Genomic DNA, 26,896 nt, shown 5'->3' with positions numbered 1-26,896 from the left:
CTGCCCCCCACCCGCTGTGCCCGGGATCCCAGCCTCCCCAGCTGCCCCCCCCCCGCCGTGCCCGGGATCTCTGCACCACCAGCTGCCCCCTACCCGCCGTGCCGGGATCCCTGCCCTCCCCAGCTGCCCCCCTACCCGCCCTGCCCGGGATCCATGCACCCCCGCAGCTGCCCCCCACCCGCCCTGCCTGGGATCCTTGCCTCCCCAGCTGCCCCCACCCGCCCTTGCCCGGGATCCCTGCACCCCCAGCTGCCCCCCACCCGCGCTGCCCGCGATCCCTGCACCCTCAGCTGCCCCCCACCCGCCGTGCTCGGGATCCCTGCACCCCCAGCTGCCCCCCACCCGCCCTGCCCGGGATCCTTGCCTCCCCAGCTGTCCCCACCCGCCCTTGCCCGGGATCCCTGCACCCCCAGCTGCCCCCCACCCGCCCTGCCCGCGATCCCTGCACCCTCAGCTGCCCCCCACCCGCCGTGCTCGGGATCCCTGCACCCCAGCTGCCCCCCCCCATCCGCCCTGCCCGCGATCCCTGCACCACAGCTGCCCCCCCCACCCGCCCTGCCCGCGATCCCTGCACCCCCAGCTGCCCCCCACCCGCCGTGCCCGGGATCCCAGCCTCCCCAGCTGCCCCCCACCCGCCGTGCCCGGGATCCTTGCACCCCCAGCTGCCCCCCCACCCGCCCTGCCCGCGATCCTTGCACCCCCAGCTGCCCCCCACCCGCCGTGCCCGGGATCCCTGCACCCCCAGCTGCCCCCCACCCGCCGTGCCCGGGATCCCTGCACCCCCACCCGCCGTGCCCGGTCCAGGCACCAGAACTGCTGCACATCCCGCTCCCTGGAGCCAGGGTCCGTGTAAACCCGGCTCCATCCTGCAGCGCCTAGCTCCGCGCAAACCCCTGCGCCCCGCTGCCTCCCGCCCAGAGCCCGGGGCCCCGATCCCGCGGGCCCCGCAGTCCAGGAGCCGGTTCGGGACCTGAATCCGGGCCCGGGCTCGGCTGGCGGGCCGAGCGCGCCCCCGGGAGCAGAGCCCCAGTTTCCCGGCGCATTCCCGCCATTCCCTCAAGGCGCGCTCCCGGCCCCGCGCTCCCAGCAGGCGCGCTCCCGAGGCGGGGCGCGCGCCGGGCGAGCGGCTCCCGCCCCGAGCGGGGCGGCGAGCGCTCGGCAGGCGCGCGCCCCGGTGCCAGGGACCGAGGGAGGGGTGGAGGGAGCGCGCCGGTGCAATGCCAGGGGGACGGGCTAAGCCCGCCGCCGAGTTACACAACCAGCCGGGGCAGCTCGCCCTGCAAATGTGAGTTTCCCCGAGTCAGCCCGGCTCGGGGCAGCCCGCCTCAGCCCAGCCCTGGCCGAGCCCCTGCCCCCTGCTCCGGGCGCCTGGCTGCAGCGGGGGCTGGAAGAGACTCGCGTGACATGTTTCCTCTGGGCAGGGGCACCGGGTGGCTTGTGGTGACCCTGGAGGCGGGGAGAGCGCCTGGCATGGCATTGAGCCCCCCTGCCCCTGGCAACGCAGCCTCCTCCTAGACGGGGTAGGTACAGGGCGAGCTGGGGGGCGGCTCCCCACCGGGGCGAGCGGGTCCTGGCGTTGCGGGGCGCGGGGCGGTGGGTTTGCTCTGCAGAGGTAGCCGGAGAGCGAGGGAGATGCCGGTGCCGGGCACTCATCCCCTTCCCTAGAGGTGTGTGTGTCACGGGAGTTTTTGCAGGATGGAGGGAATTAGATCAGCCTGGCGGCCAGATTCCTGCTACCTTCGGGCCTGTGCTCGGCTCTTAGAACACCTCCCAGGCACCCCCCGAGACAATCGGTCCCTTCGAATCAGGACTTTTCCGAGCACCGATCCTGCTTCAACTCCTGCTGAAGCTTGGCACCTTCAGTCAGCCCACAATTAGCTTTCAAACATGTACGTTTCAGCCGTAAATTAAACTCTTACTTCAAAAATATAACGATCCACAGAATGAAAATGAGAGAACAACACCGGGCATGGAGTCGAGTTTTTGTGAATCGGAGAATATATATTTTTTTAAGTCATTCTGGTAGTTTTAAGCTTAAATTTGGCAGCCATGGAAGCGGCAGAGGAGACTCATAACTTACCTGTGGACGGTTTTGGGGTGAAAGTGAGTGACCGTATGAGATCCAGATGCCACGCATAGTTGGAATGACAGTGTGTCATGGTGCTGCGAAATCATTGGAGGGAAATAATAAAAGAGCAAGGTTTATGTTATGTTTTGTTTGTTTTAGTGAAAGGAAAATTGATCTGCTCTAGGGTTTCTTTCTATTTTGAATTTCTATAATTCTGTGAATCTGGTAGTAGTAACATGCAGCAGGAAGAAAAATTAAAAGCCAAGTCATGTTCCTATATATAGAATCTAGAATCCAGGTTAAAAAGTTACTCCTCCCAACACAGATATTGTGCTTTTTGGTTTTGCAAACTGTTTACATTAAAAGCAAGGGAATGTGAAAATCCAAGTATGTTTGAGATATAGATTTGTAAATGATAACTCCTAGATGTATTGTTTCTAATAATTGAAATTGTAAAGAGATTGCTCTGGATGGTTCATATTTGAAACACATTTTGAAGCTGAGGTTATGTGACTCACATGATGTCATACCTATTTTATAGAACATTTGCCCTTTGTAAAATTCCACAATCCTGTGTAGAATTGGAGCCACTGTACTTCCAGCTTTGCCAGTCATCTGAACGGTCTTCAAGGTAGATCCCTCATAAGTAGATTTAAGAGCAATCCCATAGTCCGATATGGGGGCAGAACTGACGCTTAAATTGAAGAAGGCTTTATTCTGATGGCAGTTGTATTCCTGAGCTGGGGAGTAACCCCAGAAATTATATGGCTGAAGTCAAAGCCATTAAAAATTTACCATCCTTTATCAATTTACCAGGGTGTGGTTATTTATTACCCTGAATTTATTTTGTCTTGGGCAGTGAAAGCAGAAGTATTGATCTAATTAATGAGATGAGACGTTCTATTTGTGTAGATGGTGAAATGTCAAGAGACACTTCATTTCTTAAACAAAAACTACTGAGTCACCTGTGCTCTCCTCCCCTAATTTCACTGGATTGTACCTACTGGTACCTGGAACTTTGGTATAGCAAAGTGCCTTTTGTCGGATACTGTTAATGATAAGTAGGACTTGTTCTTTGTAGAGTCATACAAACACTATGTAATAGTCTTGATGGTAAATCCACATTTCTAGGTTATACTGTAAAGACCGTTTCAAATACTGAAGAGCCTGAAATGGAATTTTTGTGCGTGGATTATTGTAAATTGTATGCTTTTTTTAAAAACACAAACTACAGATCAGAGTACTTTGCAGTAGTTACTGGATCAGTAAAATCAGTTTGGGCTCTATGTACATGAGAAGAAGAGGCATTTTATAGGAACACAGCACCCTGTGGACTAATATGCAGTAATAATGATAACACTATGGACTTCTTATCAGACCAGGCTCTGACAAATATAGTAAACTGTAAAGAGGAGAAAAGTATTCATCACCAGTAAAAGAGACATAATCCTAAAGGTTATTAAAGAAAAACCTGTTAAGGTAAAATGAGCCTCCATTAGACTGATATTGATGTGAATCTTTCATATCTCTCTGGTTAACTCTGTTTACAGTTGAAGCTCTGAAAACTGCTAGGAGTTGAAACCATGGAAAATATATAAAGGATCAGAAGAATTTATTGGTTGTTCTGTTTATTTTACTTATTAAAATATATCAGTTTGAATGATTTTAGTTAGTATAAAGTTAATATGGCTTTTGAGTCTAAAGTGAGTTAGTGTAAGTGAGTAAAGCTGGTGAGACATTCTGAAAATAATTGAAATTTCACTGAAAAATGTTAAAAAATATGTGCCGGATTCTTTTCCTATTTTCCAAGCAGCTCTATATATGACTGTGTAAAATGATTTGACCAGTTTAAGACTCATATTGAGCGTCCACATATTCAAAAGCAGCTCAGGGTTAAAGATTATTTTTGGCATGTGAGTAGTCCATAATAAAAATCGCATGGTGTTGGTAGCAAAATCAAGCAGCAGAGATATTGTTATTAAATCCAGCTTCTTCTCAGAAGTGGCAACAAGAATTTGGTAGCAATGCTTTACTATTCAGACTTCAGGCTTGCATACACACACACAAGTTGTACTGCTTTAACCAAACTGGTATAGTTAAAGCAGCGCACCCTCCCTAGTGTGGACTCATTTAGACCAGTATAAAAATACTTATACCCATACAGCTTATTCCTATATGGAGTGCCCTACCAAATTCTCGGCCATGAAAAACGCATCACGAAATCTGCCCCCCTCCCCCGTGAAAACTGGCCTTTTGTGTGCTATTACCCTATACTATACAGATTTCACGAGGGAGACCAGCGTTTCTCAAATTGGGAGTCCTGACCCAAAAAGGAGTTGCAAGGGGGGGTCACAAGGTTATTTTGGGGGGTTGTGGTATTGCCACCCTTACTTCTGCACTGCCTTCAGAGCTGGGTGGCCGGAGACCGGCGGCTGTTGGCCAGGCACCCAGCTCTGAAGGCGGCCCTGTCAGCAGCAGTGCAGAAGTCAGGGTGACAATACCGTACCATGCCCTCCTTACTTCTGCACCGCTGCTGGCGCTGCTCTGCCTTCGGAGCTGGGCTCCCGGCCAGCAGCGGCTGCTCTCTAGCCCAGCTCTGAAGGCAGCGCCACTGCCAGCAGCAGCGCAGAAGTAAGGGTAGCAGTGCCGCAACCCTCCCCCACCCCATAACCTTGTGACCCCCCCACAACTCCTTTTTGGGTCAGGACCCCGACAATTACAACACTGTGAAATGTCAGATTTAAGTAGCTGAAATCATGAAATTTACAATTTTTAACATCCTATGACCGTGAAATTGACCAATATGGACCATGAATTTGGTAGGGCCTTATCTATATGGGATGAGGAATAAGCTATACCTGTGTAAGGCACCTTTATCCTGCATCTATACTAAGAGTTGTACTGGTATGACTCTTTCAATAAAAAAAAATTACCCCATAGCCAAAATAGCCATACCAATACAAAACTGTGTAGACCAGGCTTGAGTAGTGTGTCGCGTGTTATTGAAATGATATACCACTAGGTCATTCTAGTTCCAAACATCTGGTAAATCAGTAATGCAGAAATTCACTGACATTTATTCCCTATGACCTGATGAGACCATTCTTACATCCCTATTCATCGGACACACATTAGGTCAAATTCTGCTGTTTTACATATGTAACCTCACTAAAGTACCATTGAACCAAATTCTGCTCTCATTTGCATTGCTGTAACCTCAGTGACTTCAACTGGATTGCGGTGTATAAATGAGAGCAAAATTCGATCCAGGGAACTCAGTTGTGCCTTTAAGGCCCAAGTCCGTGTCGGTGATGGTGCAGAGATACACCTCCCGAGGGAGAGGTCTGTGAGGTATGTGCCTCAGAGAGGTGCAGTGTTACCCAATGCACCCCAGCATGCAGGGGGAGCACAACCATAACTCTTCCCCATCGGGCTAGTATTTATACCACCTTCATCACCATAACATCTGAGCACCTTGAGGGGGCGCAGCATACACTCCTGTCTGTGGCCAGCTGTCAGGGTGATGCTGTCCATTTCAGATGAGTGCAAGGATTCAAGTTGTGGCTAGCCCCTGTTTAGGGCAAAAAGGTGATAGGCTCCCTGTATCCTGCACTTTGGATGAAATGCACGTCCATGCAGTGGGCCCCCACAATGCCTATTTACCACTTAAATCCCACATCAACCCTGGTTTTTAGTGGGTTGGCCCTCTGCACAGACATGGTTCACTTGCCGTGCATCCACACAGCCCACTCCACAGAAGTACGTGGAATTGCATCGACTGGCATGCAGTTCATAACAGAATTTGACCTACTTTATTTCTCATTCCAGAGCTTCGGCCTTGTCTATGCACAGAAGTTGCACCAGTTCAACTTCAGTCAGTTTTTAAACTGATGTAATTTAACTGGTGCAACTCTTATTTCCTTTTAAAAGTGGCTTATTTGGGTTTAGTTTAAACTTATTCCTAAGTGGCTTAAATGAAACCAGAATAACCCACTATTACACTGAAATGAAAATGTGCACTGGTTTAACAAAATTGGTTTAAAAATCACACCTGTATTGTAATGATGCAACTTTGTCATGTAGACAAGCCCTTCTACAGAGCCTGAAATAAGGTGTGGATGAGAAGCAAAATGTAGTATTAACAAACTACAGTGTAACTATTAAAAGGTCCTCAGGAGACTGAACATGATTCATAATATAGTGCAAAGATGGTAAATCGTGGCACTAGATTTAAAGTTACCCCTGCTCCCATTCAGGTCCAACCATGTTAGCAGACCTCTGTGGATTGTATGTAGGGACCTATAGAAGTATTAGAAGATTGCCAGCTGCAAATTATAAATTATCATTCTTCACAGGGACAGTTTTGACATAGGAATGTTGAATGCATAACGTAAGTCATCTTCCACTAGAAAAAAGAAAGCCGCCTGGATGAGCCTGAAGCAGCGATTGCAAACTTGACAAATTCTCTATTCAAAGAGATTCAAATATTGGAAAATGGCAGCACAGATGAGGATAATCCTGAGATAGTAAAAGAAGAAGTATGTTAACCAAACCCCAATGAGTTGTTAAAGTGCAATTTTGCCAACACAATTTTATTTAATTTTATAGGCACTTCTATGGTGCACATCACTGCAGTAACTGAATGTCTCATTAATATTTGTGATATAAAACACTGCCAAACATCTTCCCTTTGCGGGGGCTTGCAGGATTGGTAATGACAGTAGATTACTGGTTTGAATGCAACCACAGTCACGCACTGTCCAAAGTCATTGCTATAGGATGGCTGTTTAGTGAAGTATATGTAATGAATCCAGTTCCTAGTGAACTGGTGTCACCAGCATATAAACTGCCCTTAAAAACAGTGCTCATTGGTCATCTCTACACACAGGGCAAAAACTGAACAGCCTTCTTGTGTGCTCTCTCCACTGAAGGTCTAAATACTCCAAAACCATCACTCAGTGACTGTTCACAAGCTTTAAATTCGTATGGAATTTTATACTCAATGCCTAGAGCTTCAGATTGTAAGTAATATCTGTATTTGTGTTTACAGTCTGCATCTGACTGTCGTCTAGCTCTAGTTAGGCACCAGACTGGGATTTAGGAGATCTGTTTCCAGCTCTGCTACAGATTCCTTGTGTGACCTTGGGCAAGTCACTTAAACTCTCTGTGCCTCAGTTCCCCCAGCTGTAAAATGGGAATAGTAATCCTTCCCCATATCACAAGGGTGTTGTGAAAATACATTCATTAATATATGTGAGGTGCTCTGATGAATGCTCAGTGTGTGTGTGTGTAATTTTGTTTACAAACAGTCTGAGTTCAGTCAGGGTTTCAAGTATGTAGCAATGTAAGGAATCATATCCACAAAAATGCTGATCTTCTCCCTTGTTGCACCTGCTCTGCCTGTAACACACACACACACACACACTCACACTTAAATTAATAAGGTTTATTTGTGCTGAACATTTTCTGGGACCTGCCCGCTGTAATCTCACCTTAAATCATGGCAATATTATTGCACCTTGCTTTAGGATAATAAAGTTTCAACCATAAATAATACATTCAAGTGTAAACCATTAAAAAAAAGTAGATAGCAGCACATACTGCCTTTGACTGTTCTGTGGGTGTCTGAGAGAGAGCATGATAAATACAGAATGGATTTTAAAATTAATTCAGATTAACTAGAGCAGGGGAGAGGGATGGAATCCTGGCCCCATAGAAGTCAATAGGAAAAAGCCCATTGACTTATTTTGGGCCAAAATTTCACTCAGATATAAAGACACATACTGGAATCATTTGAACTAGTAACAGCTTCACTAAAAAGTCCCTTTGAAGCATTGCTTAGTCTCTTGAAGAATACAGAGTAAACCCACTGCAAGTCAGTTTTTATTATGGGGGGAGGGTGTTGTGTGATTGGTCCAGTGTTTGCTTGCCAGCAAACATAGTAATTAAGGAGGTCATAATAATTATGGAGGATCACACCCCATGTTTAGGAAGTATAGGGCTAAACCTGTTTAGCCTGTCTCTGATTCTAATATACATTAATGTGATTTACAGTACATTAAAAATTCACTCTGATCAAGCTGTTTTGAATCAAATCGTACACAGTTAGGGGGTTCAGCATAAAACTAAAGAAGACTTCAGCCCTCTTTTTTGCCTTTTCTATACACATTACAGTTTAATATGCATGGTATATTTGTGGTTGCCACTGACGAACTGGAATCAGGGCTATTTTTTCATTCCCCTTCTAATAGTAAGTGGATAGTAGGGGATAGTAAGTGGTGTTAGTGAAACAAACCAAAACAGGATTTCTGCTATCCCTAAACAGATATATTTCATATTTAATCTTACTTATTGCAGAGGGTTGAGTTTTATTATTTGAGAAGACACTGAGTCAACGTAACCAGTGACTTGTTTTTATTGTCTATCAGTCAGAGTGATAACCTCTGGCAATGGCCTCCCAGCATTATTAGACTTTATGTTTGCATAGGGGGCATATTCACCCTTGGGAGTCACTCCTGGGACAGGCGGTTCCTGTTGTCATTGATGCAGCTGCGGTTAAGTACCTTGCCCTATAAGGGCTGTCTCAACAACTCTTGGAACTTGGGTTATCAGAAGCAAGATCTTCCGAAATCTTCCTCCTGGGTCCCATTAGGCTTGAGCTAAAACCTTCAGCTGAGGGACCCCATTGCTTGGGGCAATTTGCAGAACTCAGTGTCAGCTCCTCCTTTCCTTGGTTAAAACATGGGATAAACCTCTTGCATGGGAAGAATCTCAAAAACCAACAACTTCAGAATGGGACAGGGAGCATGATTTTGCAAGAACCTGAGCAATCTCCCCTTCAAGTTGGTGGTAGAGCAGTCTTGGGCTTAACTGGGAGCAGAATCAGGTCTCAGGTGTAATGAAGTAATGTTTAAATTTACCACTAAGCCATTTAGAAATTAGAAATGGGTCTGAACCAGAACTCCGTATATCAGAGACCCCCAACCTTTGGGAGAAGTTCATATTCATATCCAAATCTGGATCCAAACTCCCCTGTTTGGGCCCATTCGCCATGGAAAATGCAGTGAGAGTTTAAAATGATCTACAGTCATGTTTGTTGTTTGTTTTTGTAGCAGTCTCTAGTGAACAGGAGTGTAGAATCAAAGTTGTCACTTGAGGGACAGAAGAAGACTAGCACAAAGGGGACAGCCTCTCTGGTCTGGTTCTTTTGAATGGAAAGATTTGAATATATGTGTGTTCCAGCTGAAATAGTGTCTGAGCTGAAAGCTGTCCTCCGATGCAGTCTCTAATATGCTCATGTACTTGATCCCACAATGAGTGAAGTTTTATAAGTATAAAACGTCTTTTTATTTCAAAAGCTGTAGTGTTTGTGGAAACTGCTGTGGGATTTTCTAACATAGTCCTGTTGATTTATTTAACTGAAGAATTATCAGCAAGTAGAGTAGATCATTAATTTTGCATAGAAGGCAAGAATCTGATGAAGCAGTATTATGATGTATTGAAGCCCCGAAGAGACATGAATTTTCCAGTTAACCTCTGTTGGATTGTAGCTGAAGTCTCCCCTTTGGTGAACCAGTGCTGTCCTTTTCAGTGCTTACCATTCAGACATTTTAAGGTAGATTTTCTTTTTCTTATGTGATTTACAGATTCACAAGGAACTTTGTAACAAATGTTTGTTTCATGTCATATACTAATGGATGCAGATGTTTGTATTTGATTCTTTGACCTTGAAGTAAATATTGCAGTGATCAGACATATTTTCAAGTGGACATTGCCAAAAGACTTATTTTAAATGATCTGATATTGTCAAAACTTTCAAAACATTGTATTGTATTAGATGTGCAGTAGTAGTAAAAGCCGTAAGACAAATATTTTGTTTTTGTCTTTCGCAGCTAGGGTGACCAGATGTCCCGATTTTATAGGGACAGTCCCGATTTTTGGGTCTTTTTCTTATATAGGCTCCTATTACCTACCACCCCCATCCTGATTTTTCACATTTGCTGTCTCGTCACCCTATTCGCATCCCTGGCACAGTGTTTAGAAAGTCTAGGGATGAAATCCTGACCCTATTGAAATCAACAGGAGCTTTGCCATTACAAGGATTTCATGGCTCTGTATAGTAATGTGTAATGTGGAGAGCTTGGAATAATTATTGCAATAATTACCCCTTTACAAAAAAAAAAGAAAGGAGTATGTTTTACTTGTATATTCTTGCAATATAGTTACTGTGGAAAAGAGGATTTGGAGGAATTAAATCAGCTTAGCTAAATGTTAGATTTATCTTTAAAATTTCCAACAGGTCACTGAAATTGAATATTTGACCATAAAATAGTTGTTTTTGAGCAAAACATTGAATTTATTTTTGTGCATTTCCTGACATCAGTTTCAGATTTTCTTAGGCATCATCTCAGTTGACATTAATGCCTGATTCTGCTTCTAGCCTGGCAAAATTCCTAGTGGCTTTGATAGAATAGTATTGAGCCCCTGATTTGGGAATTTTGTTGGCACATAGCCCCACTAAGAGAAAAAATGGCATCACGTGCTTGGCTCTTAAAGAACAGGGGTTCTTAAACTGTGGGTCGGGACCCCAAAGTGGATCGCGACCCCCTTTTAATGAGGTCGCCAGGGCTGGTGTTAGACTTGCTGGGGCATGTGGCTGAAGCTGAAGCCTGAGCCCCACCACCTGGGGACGAAGCCAAAGCCCAAGGGCTTCAGCCCTGGGCAGTGGGGCTCAGGTTACATGCCACCTACTCGGGGCTGAAGCCCTTGGGCTTGGGCTTTGGTACCCCCCTCCCCTGCCTGGGACAGTGGGGCTTGGGCATTTGGCCCCCAACCCGGGGCAGCAAGCTCAGGCTTCGGTCCCCACTCCTGGGGTCGTGTAGTAATTTTTGTTGACAGAAGGGGGTCGCAGTGAAATGAAGTTTGAGAACCGCTGCTCGAGAAGTGTTGTTATTCTACAAAAAGGAAGCAAACATCTGCAAGATATTAAAACTTTTGACATTGACAGAAAAAGAATTCTCAACTTGTGGGCCAGATTCTGCTCTATGTTCCTTGCCAGTCCCACTGAGCCCCAGCTTATAAGGTTAAAAAAATAAATTGACTGATTGTACCGTATTTAACCTGTATATGCAGTACACTCAAATTGCAACCCAGGATATCATCACCAGAAATGGATATTCTCTCATTGCCTTAAAGAATGACTGCTTCTAAACCATATTAACATGCCTGTCTGGACTGGATATGGATCAGAGTAGTCTTAAATCATTTTCAGAATGATTGTGTAACACTTAATCAGTTATTTCCTAAGGGAAATGTGTTTGATTGCATGAATAACTGTAAATATTTCATTCAGCAATTCAGCTACTACAGTAAAGATAAACAATCCACTGAGATTGAAGGGAGCCAGTTACTTGTTCTGTGCATTATTTCATATTCACTTTAATGTTCGTGTCAAAATGAGGGGTTTTGATGCTCTTTGGTTTTCCCCTTTTGTGACTGCACTAATCGTAACCAAGGGGACCACTTTAAATAAACATTAACACAGTTTAATGCTGATGAGAGTTGCCAGATTGAGAGTGTTCTAAGCCGCAGCCCTCTGTTTATCCACAGAGAAGGTACAGCCTGGGAAGCATAGTGCTAATTTCCCTACTCTGCCCAGTGTGCCTTAGCCTTAACATGGGGCTTCAGACTGTTTCTAACTGGGAGACAAACCCATTCATTCCTTGGCCTCTCTGCTGGGATGCCAGGCTTTTGGGACGTGGACATCTGTCCACTAGAAACTGGACCGACACTCATTTCAGACAGGCCACCAGATAGTTGGCATTCTTTCTTTTTAAGACACGAGCCATATATGAATGATAGATGAGGACCCTGTTTTGCTTTCGCGTGTGCTTTGATCTACTCAGCTGTTCATGTAATTTAAAAACCAAAAAGTGTAATGTTACTTTCATGTTAAATTGGGCAGGGTGAAATCCTGGCCCTGCTGAAGGCAATGAGAGTTTTGACTTCAGTGGGGCCACCGTTTCACCTGTCCTGATTCAACATTCTCCTCCCAGAATGTGGTCCACATCCTAGGAAAACAACATTTGAAGTTCACCTGAAATTTGTGAGAGACATGCTCAAAAACTTTAGAGAAAACGGGAAGAGGGAGGAACAGGTTATAAGTACAAATTACTTTCTCCTCTCCAACACTGTGTGTGAAGTCTTGAAGAAACTGGGACTGTTATTTAAAGGTCACAGAGATTTTTAACTACTACTGCTGGCTCCATGTTACCATGCAGATTATCGTCAGAGATCTCATTGATTTGGCAGAATTATGGGGTCACATTTTCACAGAAATGAACTCTTTTTGAACGATTTTTGAAGTGCATTCCTATCCAGCCGGGTTCTCCTCACCATCTGGCTGGAATGTAGATCTCCTCTACCTACCTAGTTTTACTGAGTTCTTCAGTGCCTCATTTTACACTGTCTCAGGACAAAACCTGGTTCCGTATGGTTGCTGTTTGGTTGGAAACTCTCCTTTAAGTGAAAACTGGTGCCGTTGGTTGTTCATGTCCTGCTCAGCTGTGAGTGTGGGACTCCTGTACCTTCAAACGTGGGATCTGGCTGTAAAACTGCAGTGTCATGCAGTCAGTTAGGCCTTTGCTAGCATTAGTGATCTTCTTGGGGGGAAGGATTTATTTCAATTTTTGGTTTCAGAGTAGCAGTCGTGTTAGTCTGTATCCACAAAAAGAACAGGAGTACTTGTGGCACTTTAGAGACTAACAAATTTATTAGAGCATAAGCTTTCGTGGGCTACAGCCCACTTCATCAGATGCATAGAATGGAACATATAGTAAGAAGATATATATATACATACAGAGAAGGTGGAAGTTGCCATACAAACTGTAAGAGGCTAATTAATTAAGATGAGCTATTAGTAGGAGAAAAAAACTTTTGTAGTGATAATCAAGATGGCCCATTTAGACAGTTGACAAGAAGGTGTGAGGATACTTAACATAGGAAAATAGATTCAATATGTGTAATGACCCAGCCACTCCCAGTCTCTATTCAAATAGAAGTTAATGGTATCTAATTTGCATATTAATTCAAGCTCAGCAGTTTCTCATTGGAGTCTGTTTTTGAAGCTTTTCTGTTGCAAAATTGCCACGCTTAAGTCTTTTACTGAGTGGCCAGAGAGGTTGAAGTGTTCTCCTACTGGTTTTTGAATGTTATGATTCCTGATGTCATATTTGTGTCCATTTATTCTTTTGCATAGAGACTGTCAGGTTTGGCCAATGTACATGGCAGAGGGGCATTGCTGGCACATGATGGCATAAATCACATTGGTAGATGTGCAGGTGAACGAGCCCCTGATGGCGTGGCTAATGTGATTAGGCCCTATGTTGGTTTCACTTGAATACATATGTGGACAGAGTTGACATTGGGCTTTGTTGCAAGGATAGGTTCCTGGGTTAGTGTTTTTGTTGTGTGGTGTGTGGTTGCTGCAGAGTATTTGCTTCAGGTTGGGGGGCTGTCTGTAAGCGAGGACTAGTCTGTCTCCCAAGATCTGTGAGAGTGAGGGATCATTTTTCAGGCTAGGTTGTAAATCTTTGATGATGCGCTGGAGAGGTTTTAGTTGGGGGCTGAAGGTGACAGCTAGTGGCGTTCTGTTATTTTCTTTGTTGGGCCTCTCCTGTAGTAGGTGACTTCTGGGTACTCTTCTGGCTCTGTCAATCTGTTTTTTACTTCAGCAGGTGTGTATTGTAGTTTTAAGAATGCTTGTTAGAGATCTTGTAGATGCCCCAATCTTACCAGATTTCTTCCACGCACACCAATAAAGCTCTCCCACTGCTTGCTGAGCTATACTCATCCCTTCCACTCATCCCCTGACAAATCCCCAAATACCATGCAGATATTTAGCATTTGCCCTTTTTTTTACTTCTTAAGTGAATGCACTGGCAGAGACAACAGTTTTTAGGACATGACAGTGACAGCATTAGGAACAATACTGTGCCTACTTTCTTATTTCCCTGTGCATACATGCTGGTGGGAACTGCCTCTTTGTGGCCACAATAGTGCAGAAAGTATGTGTGTCATATTCAGTCAGAGCAACATCCAGCAGCTCCCATTCCTTGAGCACTCACACCCCAAGTTCAGTGGGAAGGGGGTGTTTGCAATTACAGGAGTGATCTGGGAAGCAGAGAGCCTTCCAACCCCCCCATGCACATTGTAGAGCCAAGCTCTGTAGCATCCATTTCCGGGGAAGAGCGTTAGGGGGTTTCTGGCCTGACGGGGGGGAATAGCAGAGGGGATGGCCAATAACTCTTCAGGGTCAAAACTTTGCACTGGAGGGGTGCATTGGGCCACAGCCATTTATAGCACATTGCTGGGCTGGTACTCAATGCTCAGGGTCTAACCGATCACCATATTTGGGGTCAGGAAAGAATTTTCCTCTGAGTCAGATCGGCAGAGACCATGGGGGGTTTTTTGCCTTCCTCTGCAGCATGTGGCACGGGTCACTTGCAGGTTTAAACTAGTGTAAAATTGTGGATTCTCTGTAGCTTGAAATCTTTAAATCATGATTTGAGGAATTCAGTAACTCAGCCAGAGGTTAGGGGCCTATTACAGGAGTGGGTGGGTGAGGTTCTGTGGCCTGCAACGTGCAAGCGGTCAGACTAGCTGATAATGATGGTCCCTTCTGAGCTTAAAGTCTATGTGTCTATGAGACATATCACCAGGGTAGTGGGGAATAATTCCCCTCTCTCTTAGCCCCCATGTAGTTTTCTATCCCAAGCCTTTTTTTATTTAGGCTTTGTATGGGTGGGGCACATATTTTCCAGCCTTATACAGTTAAAAAAAATCAGAATCCCAATTGTGAAATTGACGTTCTGTGTGTGCTGAGTCATATATTTTGGTTATTTGAGATAATTATCCATCTAGCAATTGCAAATGAACTGTGGGGGGCAGGAGGGAGATGTGTGTGCATAACTTAAACAAGGTGGATTAAGGCCTTGGGTATTTGTATTTAATACTTACTACAATGGCGACCTCCTACGAAAGAGCTACAATGGATGGATGTGTCACTAGCTTCAAAAAGTTCCAAATGGTCAACACAACAAAGTCGCAGAGATATTAAGACATAGAAATGTTGATCTTTATCTTCACTTTCCACTTTCTGAAAGAAAGTTTGGCTTTCTCCCTTGCGTTCTAACAAATCTACATTGTATTTCCAGTATAGACTTGGGTTATTTTGTAGAATGCTGCAAGTTATTACATTTAACAATTTTAAAATTCTAAGGTTTTGAATACAAATGGCCGTCTCTATGAAGGTTAGTTGCAAACTGGTATGTTTAAACAAAGACAGAATTCTTTAATGCAGTGGTACAAAAAAACAAACAATGCATCAGAAGTTAGGGTACTTTTTTTAGAAAGAAACCTATCAACATTAGCAGGTCCAAGTATATAAGTGGCGGCAATTCATCTTGCAGAATTTTGTAAGCTTCACTGGGTCAAATCTATCCCTGAAGTAACTTCAGTGGACTTACATCAGGGATGGATTTGAGCCAACATCTCTTTCGGTTCTTGAGTCTTCTAGAATTATGTGACCCACATATTACAGATGAGTATTATTTTGTCCAAGATGTATTCACTTACTATATTTATCATATGTCTTATTCATAGTAAACAAGAGAAGACATCTGTGGAGAATGTCTGGTAGCCACAGAAAAATATTTTTCATCATACTCACTAACTTGTATCATTATTAACTGTTCTGGGCTCAAAGTGCTGTTCTCCAAGGAAGTTGAAAACACAGGCATATATTTTAGCCTTGGGACTCCTTGCAATCATACAATATATTTATAATGCAGTGGAAGTAAAAAATCTGTTTCATGTGGCTGTGGATGGAAAATTGCCACTTTATGACAACTGTAGGCAATTATGGAAATTCTGAGTAAGGGGGATGAGTTTTCTTACAAAAATGCTCCAGTCCGATGCTTAATCATACATTTGAAACAAGTGGGCTTGGAATTTATGAAAAATATTTACTTATTCAGATGTAAGGCACAGGCCAAGAAATAACTTGATGGAGTTAGTCAAGTTTGAATAGAAGCAGCAGTAAATAGAATCAAGTGAATGAGAACTACTGTAACTAGAAAAACATCTCACACTTGCAGTTGTGGTGCTCAATCCTGTGAGATGCTGACATCCTCAGCTCCCCTTGTTTGAGGGTACTCAGCAGATTGCAGCATTGGGACCACAATTTCCATAACTCAACTCAGTTTCCGTCTTAAATCCTTCTCTTCTCTTGTGGCAGAATAGTTGAATTTTTTTATGTCTCCTCCTCCTTGAAAGGATCTTCACACGTACAGGGAAATGTTGAGGTTTTTTCTTAGCTTTAAGATTGCAGCGAAGGCAGCACTAAGGTCAGTGGGGCATGAACATGAGCTCTGCTGGAGAACAGATGTGAGCAGATCATTTAAGGATTGCAGCAGTAGCTCTCAGAGCCAAAGAAGGGTAAGGCAAATTTTGAAATGTCAGAGCTTTATTTAAATTCTTTTTGATTTATATGCACATTATACCTGGAATGGAGATGTAATGCTCCAGAGTCAAACATACCAAGGAGATAGAGAAGTTGCTTATACTTGAACTAGGAAGCATAAAGCCAAATCTATAGAATGAGGTCAGTTAGCTTAGCTGCTGTGAGTCCTTTGATATTCATTTAATGGCTAAGTAGATAAAATTCAGAGTCTCACATGCAAGCGTACTTAGAGTTTTAATGACCAAAGCTCTTTATAATTCTCCCACAGCTCTTTCTCCCAGGTCAGTTGAACAGCTCTGCAGCACCCAGTACTGTTCCACCTGGGTTCCACACCCCTCCTGAACTTGATTTCTCATTTACTGTAGCTGTGAACCAGAGATTCTGATTTCCATTCTGTTTAGAGGGAGGGCTGAGCTGTGGAGTGCTAAATATGAGAGCCCCAAAATTCCGGTGGCATTTGGATTTGTGGTTCAGGCTTAAGTCAAGAAGTTTAGATCTGAATCAGGAGCTGAACTTCCTTCAGGTTCCGAGAGGGTTTCATCAATCATGTGTCTGGTTTAGGCCCATCCTGTTGCGATGCTGTTGCCTTTTTAGAATAGCTTCCTGATGTTGCTCTGAGTTTCAGAAAGTCCAGTGTGGTGACACACTGAGTGAGCACTCAAAATCGGACCACTTCCCTGAAAATTTTCAGTAACTACTCTCTACGCTGGGTTTCCTTCTCAGTTAAAAAGCAGTTGTTTACAGGGATATATGTTTAAGGAACATTTATGTCTATGGTATACTATCTGAAGAAGGCTTGTTTTAGGAGAGGCAGGATTATCTGAGGATGTGGGTTCAATCCTGAACACAGAAACCGACTTCCTGTGTGACCCTGGGCAAGTAACTTAGTGTTCACACAACTTAGTGTTCACCAATTTTGGTTGCTGGGGGTGCACAGCACTTCTGAAAAATAGGCTCAAGTTTTTTGGGTTTTTTTTTTTTATGGTCATGGTGAACTAAAAGTCCAGTTTATTAGCATGTTGATTTACACATGCAGACGGATTTTATAGCTAACATGGAGAGACTACATTGCACATCTGCAGACCCATGACCTTGTCTTCACTTGATAGTTTGTCCATACAGTTCATCACAGGGCCAATCATCTTACTCCTTTTTAGGTTTCACTATTTTTATAGTGGCCACAGCAGCTTTTTGTGTTGTTGGGCAACCATAAACAGAAGCAGGCTTTTAATGTCTCAAACTCAGCTTCCAAAAATAGAAGGATCCCAAGCAGTGGACAGTTTTGAAAGTATTGGCCTCAGTTTCCTCACCTGTATAATAGGATAATCTTATCTCCTTGCTGCCTGTGCGGGGTGGGGGTATGTGTGTGTGTGTGTGTGTGTGTGTGGATTTGTAGGGCTTAACTGATGTCTGTAAAGTACTCCGATGCCCTCTGATGGAAAGCAATGTGGAAGAGAAAATTATTATTTCATCAGTTTACAGTGAGCCTATCACAAAGTGTGTAAACATTGTACAACAGAAACTAAAGTACAGGGTGTCACATTGTAGAATAAAACTCCGGTAGCTCCAATACCTAGGCCGACAAAGCAAAGGAATCTGGTGGCGCAGGAAGCACAGTGGGACCCCAAATTAGTCAATTTCCAGACTAATCCAAAATAATAGTCAAAGGGAGTATAAGGATGCAAAGCAAGGAAAGAGCCTAGAGTAGGTCAATAATAGATCGGTTGAAAAAGACAGGCATTATTCTGAACACAGCCGTCCAGGGACTCGGGCAAACTTCCTTCAGGAGGGAATTCCACTGTCACGGTACCTCTTCTGACATGCGGGAAATTTAAACGCATGCAACACCTTTGCAATGGCAGCCTGGCTGGGGAATTGGTTGGCTATGGTGGTTCACATGTAGCCTTTAGCGAGGGCTCAGGAATGCTCCTGGGGTAGTGTGGAGGAGCACTGCCTGTGCCATACCTGTTCTGTGAATAAATGGAAGCTCCACGTGGTATTTCAGACTGGCAATCCCCTACTCTCTGAAAATCACTAAGGCCCTGATCCTGCAAGCTGCTTGGTGTGAACAGATCCTCTGCCCACACAGAAACCTGTTTGAAGATGATGCAGGTGCAGAGCAGTTTGTAGGATTGGAGCCTACATTTTCTTAGGGCTCGGTCCTGCATGCTTTGCTCACTCATAACCCCCTTGTTTTGGTGTGCAAGGCATGGATTGTATTATTTTTTTAATAATAAGTTCACATCAGCTCTGTTATTGGAAACCTCAAGCACAACAGAGCAAACGCAAAGCATGTTTGCTCATATCATCAGCAATGTCATCCTCCGATGTCTGAAACATATTTTATGCCCACAGTAAAGAAAAAAAGAAAGAAAGAAATTGTACAAATAAAACATACTTTTTAATAGGGGTAGCATATAAAGAAAGAGGGCCTGCCAAGGACATTAATGCCAGTGTTGCATTTTTAGATTGATGGAGTAATTAAAACATGAATAAAAATATATGCAAAATATATGCACCTTATGCCTTTGAAAAACTGCCCCTATATTTAGCATAGATAAATAGATCTGTCTGTGTCCTATATGTTACAAGAAGGAAACTAAATATCTGATCAGAAATCTGTTATAGCAGCCTGGTTAAGATCCATTAAATAACAAGGCCCAAAATGTAACAAAAATCTGATTATACAGGAAATAAAGAGGCTTTGAGGATTTTATGTATTTATATCTGATTTGTTTAGATTGGGTTGTAGATTGGGTGCAACTCATTGTGTTGCTGATGATCTTGTTCTCCGGCCTTTAGCCTTACAAAATAGGGATGTGGGCATCTGATATGATTACATGCCTAATTGTGCTTTATTGTTGTATGGCGAGGAACAGCACAAGACCTAAAAACAGGGTTTGCGTGGGACTTGAGTGGTGCATAGATATTGTGCTGGGTCTCTGCACAAGGGTGAATTCCACCTGTAGTAAATTAGTAAGGACAAGTTACAAGAAATGTCGTTCAGCACATCAGGACAGCACGTCAGAAGGGGAACCTTGCCGTGTAGACAAAAGTATTGATGAGGCTTAAAAAACAACCCAACCCAAGAGAGTGGCACAAAAAAGATTTATAGAAGACAAGCTACCTCTCTCGTTTTAATGGGAATAATATGCAGTATCTGCACAGTCTGTTTTCCAGCTGCCTCCAGCACCTTTAAGAGGTTACAGCCAGTGAGCCCTAAAAAGAGAGCACATTGTGTCAGAGGGCAGAGAGGAGTATCTGACAGTGCTGCAAGCCTGACGTAGGAGGAGATAACACTACTGACTTAGTTGTGAAAGTTGGTTTCCTTTAGAAATGAACACAGCTCCCAGCTGCTTTGTTATTCTAGCATGTTAAGAGTAGTCTGAGCTAGCAAACTGGGAGAGAGATACTTTAAAAATATAGATATACATGTTGCATTCTTGGATCCCAATAAACAACGGCCGGGTTGTGTTCTTCCATGAAAAACCAAGGGTTGGAATTAGTGGAAATATATCCAGAAGTTCCATCAATATAATTATAAGCATAATTTGGCCTAGTGCATCAATATCTTTGTCTTTATTCGGCTTAGTTGAGCCACTTTTCACCGCTATTATTTGCAGTATTAACCCTTTGCTGCTGTTAGTTTTGGGTTTTGCCAGCTCAGCTAATGTAATAGTGGAGTGCTCCAACGCACAACAGAAAACCACAGCACCCTTCTGACCTTCTTATCATATTCACGTAGTAGGACTGGTTGTTGAATCGGTGTGGTCAGTAGGTCAGCTGTGTAGGAGTCCTCCTTGAACGTCACCAGTAGAAATTGTGCTGAATATTTCTTTTTCCAAATTGCCCTGCATGAAAAAATCTGTTTTTGCACAATGGGGTCACTGTTTAAACAAAACCAAATTGTTACAAACAGTAGATATTTTGTGGGAAATTTTGCAGAACATCCTATTTAAGAAGAATTCTGCTCATTACATTTTCTATGTTGTTTTTCTCTCTTTTTTTTTTATGCTCTTGGAAACATTTGTATGAAAACCCACATGCCCCAGTTCTCTCTAAAGGATATAAAGAATTTCCTGTACCGCATAGAAAACTCGGTAAACCATTCCATGTAAGGAAGGAAGCTGTTTGTATACTGCGTATTTTCTGAGGACATTTGTATGACAGACACCTGTTTCTGCTTTCACTTATGTTGGTTTTACACTAGTGTAATACCACTGACTTTAATGGAGTTACTCCTGATTTACACCAGTGTAAATCAGAAGAGAATCAGGTCCAACTTCTTTACTGCGTAATAGTTTATTTACTCTTGATGCTAGTTTTCAGCCTCGTTTTGTAATACTCCATTACTGATATCACGGAACGCTCTGGAGGAAATAATTGTGTCAGTATTATAATATCGGTTTGGAAATAGGCCACAAGAGTAGGTGAACTCTGAGGCAACCAAGATTTTGTTTCATACAGAATGTCCTCCGAAAAGATATAAGCAGATTTATTTCTTACGTATTCCCGACTGAGGGCTGGGGAGCGGGGGAGGTTTGTGTTATTAATCTTATGAAGAGATTAATAAAATGGTTCGTCTCTACAAGTGTTACCTTGAGGCTAGGATTGCCTCTTCCTGCTGGAGAGAATGGGCCAGGTTCTCTGCTGAGAGAATTAGAGGGTTAAGCATGCGACTCAAGATAAGTATAATTAGTAGAACTGTGTCGAATGCACTCGGCCAGCGGGCACCACACTGGTCATGTTTGGCGAAAGCATGAGAGCAAAGGTAGGTTGCAGAGGCAGCGTTGCCTAGTGGCTAGAACACTGAACTGGCACTCAGAAGACCTGGACTCCATTCCCAGCTCTGCGCCTGGATTGTTGGGTGACTTTGGGCAAGTCACTTCCCCTCTCTGTGCCCCAGTTTCCCCCCGTGTCCCTGGGGAGTTTACTGTGCTGAGCTCAGGCTTTGGTTAGGGATCTGGAACTTGGCTGTCATTACCCGTCCAAGAATCAAGATGTGAAGACTCAACTTCCTATTGAAGTGCTGACTTTGGAGAAGTGGATGTTTGTTAATGGTGCCGTTGCCATTATCATCTGATAGTGCAACATAGATGTACCATCTCGCTGTCAGAGTGGCCTCCAGTGAATTGAGGAGCTCATCTAAGGGTATGTCTACACTACGAAATTAGGTCGAATTTATAGAATTCGTTTTTTTAGAAATCGGTTTTATATATTCGAGTGTGTGTGTCCCCACAGAAAATGCTCTAAGTGCATTAAGTGCATTAACTTGGCGGAGTGCTTCCACAGTACCGAGGCTAGAGTCGACTTCCGGACCATTGCACTCTGGGTTGCTATCCCACAGTTCCCGCAGTCTCTGCTGCCCATTGGAATTCTGGGTTGAGATCCCAATGCCTGATGGGGCTAAAACATTGTCGCGGGTGGTTCTGGGTACATATCGTCAGGCCCCCCTTCCCTCCCTCCCTCCGTGAAAGCAAGGGCAGACAATCGTTTCGCGCCTTTTTTCCTGAGTTACCTGTGCAGACGCCATACCACGGCAAGCATGGAGCCCGCTCAGGTAACTGTCACCGTATGTCTCCTGGGTACTGGCAGACGTGGTACTGCATTGCTACACAGCAGCAGCAACCCATTGCCTTGTGGCAGCAGACGGTGCAATAGGACTGGTAGCCGTCATCGTCATGTCCGAGGTGCTCCTGGCCACGTCGGCCAGGAGCGCCTGGGCAGACATGTGCGCAGGGACTAAATTTGGAGTGACTTGACCAGGTCATTCTCTTTAGTCCTGCAGTCAGTCCTATTGAACTGTCTTATGGTGAGCAGGCAGGTGATACGGATTGCTAGCAGTCCTACTGTACCATCTTCTGCCAGGCAGGCAAGAGATGAGGATGGCTAGCAGTCCTACTGCACCGTCTTCTGCCGAGCAGCCATGAGATGTGGATGGCTTGCAGTCCTTCTGCACCATCTGCTGCCAGCCAAAGATGTAAAAGATAGATGGAGTGGATCAAAACAAGAAATAGGCCAGATTTGTTTTGTACTCATTTGCTTCCGCCCCTCCCCCGTCTAGGGGACTCATTCCTCTAGGTCACGCTGCAGTCACTCACAGAGAAGGTGCAGCAAGGTAAATCTAACCATGTATCAATCAGAGGCCAGACCAACCTGCTTGTTCCAATAAGAACAATTACTTAGGTGCACCATTTCTTATTGGAACCCTCCGTGAAGTCCTGCCTGAAATACTCATTGATGTAAAGCCACCCCCTTTGTTGATTTTAATTCCCTGTAAGCCAACCCTGTAAGCCATGTCGTCAGTCGCCCCTCCCTCCGTCAGAGCAATGGCAGACAATCGTTCCGCGCCTTTTTTCTGTGCGGACGCCATACCAAGGCAAGCATGGAGGCCGCTCAGCTCACTTTGGCAATTAGGAGCACATTAAACACCACATGCATTATCCAGCAGTATATGCAGCACCAGAACCTGGCAGAGCGATACCGGGCGAGTAGGCGACGTCAGCGCGGTCACGTGAGTGATCAGGACATGGACACAGATTTCTCTGAAAGCATGGGCCCTGCCAATGCATGCATCATGGTGCTAATGGGGCAGGTTCATGCTGTGGAATGCCGATTCTGGGCTCGGGAAACAAGCACAGACTGGTGGGACCGCATAGTGTTGCAGGTCTGGGACGATTCCCAGTGGCTGCGAAACTTTCGCATGCGTAAGGGCACTTTCATGGAACTTTGTGACTTGCTTTCCCCTGCCCTGAAGTGCATGAATACCAAGATGAGAGCAGCCCTCACAGTGGAGAAGCGAGTGGCGATAGCCCTGTGGAAGCTTGCAACACCAGACAGCTACCGGTCAGTTGGGAATCAATTTGGAGTGGGCAAATCTACTGTGGGGGCTGCTGTGATGCAAGCAGCCCACGCAATCAAAGATCTGCTGATATCAAGGGTAGTGACCCTGGGAAATGTGCAGGTCATAGTGGATGGCTTTGCTGCAATGGGATTCCCTAACTGTGGTGGGGCCATAGACGGAACCCATATCCCTATCTTGGCACCGGAGCACCAAGCCGGCGAGTACATAAACCGCAAGGGGTACTTTTCAATAGTGCTGCAAGCTCTGGTGGATCACAAGGGACGTTTCACCAGCATCAACGTGGGATGGCCGGGAAAGGTACATGACGCTCGCATCTTCAGGAACTCTGGTCTGTTTCAAAAGCTGCAGGAAGGGACTTTATTCCCAGACCAGAAAATAACTGTTGGGGATGTTGAAATGCCTATATGTATCCTTGGGGACCCAGCCTACCCCTTAATGCCATGGCTCATGAAGCCATACACAGGCAGCCTGGACAGTAGTCAGGAGCTGTTCAACTACATGCTGAGCAAGTGCAGAATGGTGGTAGAATGTGCATTTGGACGTTTAAAGGCGTGCTGGCGCAGTTTACTGACTCACTTAGACCTCAGTGAAACCAATATTCCCATTGTTATTACTGCTTGCTGTGCGCTCCACAATATCTGTGAGAGTAAGGGGGAGACGTTTATGGCGGGGTGGGAGGTTGAGGCAAATCACCTGGCTGCTGGTTACACGCAGCCAGACACCAGGGCGGTTAGAAGAGCACAGGAGGGCGCGGTACGCATCAGAGAAGCTTTGAAAACCAGTTTCATGACTGGCCAGGCTACGGTGTGAAAGTTCTCTTTGTTTCTCCTTGATGAAACCCCCTGCCCCTTGGTTCATTCTACTTCCCTGTAAGCTAACCACCCTCCCCTCCTCCCTTTGATCACCGCTTGCAGAGGCAATAAAGTCATTGTTGCTTCACATTCATGCATTCTTTATTCATTCATCACACAAATAGGGGGATGACTACCAAGGTAGCCCAGGAGGGGTGGTGGAGGAGGGAAGGAAAATGCCACACAGCACTTTAAAAGTTTATAACTTTAAAATTTATTGAATGCCAGCCTTCTTTTTTGGGGGGCAATCCTCTGTGGTGGAGTGGCTGGTTGGCCGGTGGCCTCCCCACCGCATTCTTGGGCATCTGGGTGTGGAGGCTATGGAACTTGGGGAGGAGGGTGGTTGGTTACACAGGGGCTGTAGTGGCAGCCTGTGCTCCAGCTGCCTTTGCTGCAGCTCAACCATACACTGAAGCATACTGGTTTGATCCTCCAGCAGCCTCAGCATTGAATCCTGCCTCCTCTCATCACGCTGCCACCACATTTGAGCTTCAGCCCTCTCTTCAGCCCACCACTTACTCTCTTCAGCCCGCCACTTACTCTCTTCAGCCCGCCACCTCTCCTCCCAGTCATTTTGTGCTTTCCTGCACTCTGACATTATTTGCTTCCACGCATTCGTCTGTGCTCTGTCAGTGTGGGAGGACAGCATGAGCTCAGAGAACATTTCATCACGAGTGCGTTTTTTTTTTCTTTCTAATCTTCACTAGCCTCTGGGAAGGAGAAGATCCTGTGATCTTTGAAACACATGCAACTGGTGGAGAAAAAAAGGGACAGTGGTATTTAAAAAGACACATTTTATAAAACAGTGGCTACACTCTTTCAGGGTAAACCTTGCTGTTAACATTACATACATAGCACATGTGCTTTCGTTACAAGGTCGCATTTTGCCTCCCCCCACCGCGTGGCTACCCCCTCAACCCTTCCCCCTCCCCGTGGCTAACAGCGGGGAACATTTCTGTTCAGCCACAGGCAAACAGCCCAGCAGGAACGGGCTCCTCTGAGTGTCCCCTGAAGAAAAGCACCCTATTTCAACCAGGTGACCATGGATTATATCTCACTCTCCTGAGGATAACACAGAGAGATAAAGAACGGATGTTGTTTGAACGCCAGCAAACATACACTGCAATGCTTTGTGGTACAATGATTCCCGAGTACGTGTTACTGGCCTGGAGTGGTAAAGTGTCCTACCATGGAGGATGCAATAAGGCTGCCCTCCCCAGAAACCTTTTGCAAAGGCTTTGGGAGTACATCCAGGAGAGCCGCGAATGCCAGGGCAAATTAATCCTTTCACATGCTTGCTTTTAAACCATGTATAGTATTTTAAAAGGTACACTCACCGGAGGTCCCTTCTCCTCCTGCCGGGTCCAGGAGGCAGCCTTGGGTGGGTTCGGGGGGTACTGGCTCCAGGTCCAGGGTGAGAAACAGTTCCTGGCTGTCGGGAAAACCGGTTTCTCCGCTTGCTTGCTGTGAGCTATCTACAACCTCATCATCATCATCATCTTCTTCGTCCCCAAAATCTGCTTCCGTGTTGCCTCCATCTCCATTGAAGGAGTCCAACAACACGGCTGGGGTAGTGGTGGCTGAACACCCTAAAATGGCATGCAGCTCATCATAGAAGCGGCATGTTTGGGGCTTTGACCCGGAGCGGCCGTTCGCCTCTCTGGTTTTCTGGTAGGCTTGCCTCAGCTTCTTAAGTTTCACATGGCACTGCTTTGGGTCCCTGTTATGGCCTCTGTCCTTCATGCCCTGGGAGATTTTGACAAAGGTTTTGGCATTTCGAAAACTGGAACGGAGTTCTGATAGCACGGATTCCTCTCCCCACACAGCGATCAGATCCCTTACCTCCCGTTCAGTCCATGCTGGAGCTCTTTTGTGATTCTGGGACTCCATCATGGTCACCTCTGCTGATGAGCTCTGCATGGTCACCTGCAGCTTGCCACGCTGGCCAAACAGGAAATGAGATTCAAAAGTTCGCGGTTCTTTTCCTGTCTACCTGGCCAGTGCATCTGAGTTGAGAGTGCTGTCCAGAGCGGTCACAATGGAGCACTCTGGGATAGCTCCCGGAGGCCAATACCGTCGAATTCTGTCCACAGTACCCCAAATTCGACCAGGAAAGGCCTATTTACGCGCTAATCCACTTGTCGGGGGTGGAGTAAGGAAATCGATTTTAAGAGCCCTTTAAGTTGAAATAAAGGGCTTCATCGTGTGGACGGGTGCAGGTTTACATTGATTTAACGCTGCTAAATTCGACCTAAAGTCCTAGTGTAGACCAGGGCTAAGAGGGCTGGGGGGCGGGGGAAGGGGGCACAGTTTGCACATACGTTTCCATCCTGTGTCAATATATGCCAGTGGAATTACAGTATAGTTTTGTGCTACTCTAGGAGTTTGAACCAGTGGTTTTGCCTCCTGACACATTTTCAGAATTTTAGGAAATTGATAGAACTAATAAAATAAATACCAGAAACCCTGGAAATACTTTAAATGATTGCTCCAGTATTGTAGCTCTACCAAGGCTTAGTAAATTAGTGTAGCAAAAACAAGGTTGCCCGGTTGTTTTCCCCGGGATCTAAAGTCCCCCAGAACTCAGTGCT

At 45.2% G+C, this 26,896-nt stretch overlaps 1 protein-coding gene across 1 annotated transcript in view; it reads left to right on the top strand.

The window, feature by feature from the left end:
- Positions 1-1,165: 1,165 nt before the first annotated feature.
- Positions 1,166-26,896, top strand: part of PASD1 (PAS domain containing repressor 1) — a 90,533-nt gene continuing 64,802 nt past the window's right edge. Inside the window, exon 1 of the mRNA XM_027822579.3 lies at positions 1,166-1,520. The gene's annotated coding sequence lies outside the window, so the exon portion shown is untranslated. The remainder of the gene's footprint in view (positions 1,521-26,896) is intronic.

Source organism: Chelonia mydas, chromosome 9 (genome assembly GCF_015237465.2).
Source record: "Chelonia mydas isolate rCheMyd1 chromosome 9, rCheMyd1.pri.v2, whole genome shotgun sequence".
In the NCBI taxonomy this organism is placed as follows: Eukaryota; Metazoa; Chordata; order Testudines; family Cheloniidae; genus Chelonia; species Chelonia mydas.
The sequence above is the reverse complement of the archived record's forward strand: the minus strand, read 5'-3'. Positions and strand labels throughout refer to the sequence as shown.